Here is a 2,136-nt window from a genome sequence, read left to right as displayed (position 1 = left end):
GAATGATCAGTGGCTGGGATTCTTGCATTGGAAGGCACTCTTGGATATAGTATCCGTGTGCTAACAGGTATTTTTATATTGCAGTTGGATAAAACAATTGGCTTTTCGTTTTTAAGTAATGATTATTTTAAGGAACGCAATATAAGCCAGAAATAGCATTTGGCTCATAAGTGACATAGTTTCAGCTATCTAATCAATAAGGCAAGGCATTGTCACATGAAAAAAAGAGGTTGCACAAAGATGGCAATCCACTTACCACATTAATTAGAGAAAACAGTTGGAAGTCAATAATATGTCTCCTAATCTTGATTCAGTGATGGAGAAAATAATTAAAATTGAAAATACAATCAAATTTTGCCTCTGAAGGTATGCTTTTTCAGCATGAGGTACACATCCATATTACAATATGCTGACTGTGTAGGCTAGGTACTCACGTAAGCATCTGATAGGAGGAGACAGGAGAATTTTTCTTTGGATTATTTCTTCAGGTGACCGATAAGGCCGAAGAGTCAAGATTTTGAGCAACATAACCTAATACTTTAGCATCAAATTATCATGCTTAAAAGCACAGGACTGTCGGGATTTCTAAGAACTGTCTTCTAAATGACTTCATCGCCAAGAAATTTGCTTTTTACTACACACATTGGATTGGAAGAGAGAGTCAATCATGTGTTACTGGACATATTTAGGAATATCATTAAATTTCCTCAATAGAACATAAATGTTTCCCAGCACTGAGTGCATTAAGAGACTGATGAAAAAACAGCTTCTGTTGCCGCCCGAGTTAAAACTCGGCAACCGGTAGATTCTGAATGGAACGTAGTCAACGTTTAGTAGGAAGTGTTGAGTCTTCACAGGAAGAGAACAGGGACTTCTGGGTTCAATCCAAATAGCCAGAACTATTTGAAAGACACATCGAACAGTTACTGCCTTTCTTGAGGATTTCAATCATTGAGATCACTGCATTTTGTCATTTAGGGGAAACAGAGAAGCAAGAGACACAAATCTGGCTCAAGCCATCCATTACTAAACTGAATATCTAACAAACACTAACAAATACGGATTTAAAAATAAGATGCGTTGTTCTAGTATTTAAAATTATGATGGACCTATTAACATATCCATAATTATGGTTTGTTTTTGTCAAGCTCTCGTTAAGAAGACTGCTTGTGGCTGCTTCCACCCCAGATCCTAGAGACCTCTGCAAGAAGTCTTCAGGCCCAGCCCCGCAGCTAGCTGACTTCTCAGTCACTCTATTTGGCTCTCTCTTTACTTCCTGTTCTTTCCTGGTTCCCAGAAGGCCCAGGTAAGTTAAAAAAACAAATCAACAAAAAACCTCTAAAGAATGAAAGAATCTGGTCAACAGATAGTTAATCCTGTTTCTTTACATCACGTGATCTGTCCACTTTAAGTGCAGTTTTAATTTTGGCCCAGGTTCCTCCTTCTCATTTTCCTTTGGCTGAGGCACTGAATGCTCCAAAAGCAAGAGCCTATCATCCCCTTTCTAGTTAAGTTGTCATTTGCCACACTCTTTGCTACAACTTAATGGCCAGTGATTCTCATGGTGGATAAAAGTGTACACCATGGCGGCACCTGTGTGGCTCAGTGGGTTAAAGCCTTTGCCTTTGACTTGGATCATGGTTCCAGGGTCCTGGGATCGAGCCCCGCATCGGGCTCTCTGCTCAGCAAGGATCCTGCTTCCCCCCGCTCTCTGCCTACTTGTGATCTCTGTCTGTCAAATAAATAAATAAAATCTTTTAAAAAAAGTGTACAGAGAATACACGTGCTCCAACAAATAAGAATGCTTATTAGTTCTTATTCTGATCTAGAACCAATTCTGATCAAAGTGTATCAATCAGTACAGGAACGAGGCGGCGTACTTAAAAGGATTTCACTGAAAGCTGATTTACTAAGTGATCCACCTACAGAGATGTGATCAGGGAATGGCCACAGAAAGTGGGCTCAGAGGGCACAGGAGTGGATGCAATTCTTGCAACAGCTATAAAAACAAGCCACTTTGTGCCACAGCCACTTTACTCTTTTTGTACCTGGATCTTCCCCATCCAGACTGCTGGCTCCTCTGTGGAAAGGACTGGGGCTCTCCTGGCTTGACTGGCTCTTTCTGCCTGACTACCT

The sequence above is a fragment of the Lutra lutra genome, chromosome 6 (genome assembly GCF_902655055.1).
Source record: "Lutra lutra chromosome 6, mLutLut1.2, whole genome shotgun sequence".
Lineage (NCBI taxonomy): Eukaryota > Metazoa > Chordata > Mammalia > Carnivora > Mustelidae > Lutra > Lutra lutra.
This window is presented reverse-complemented; position numbering follows the sequence as displayed.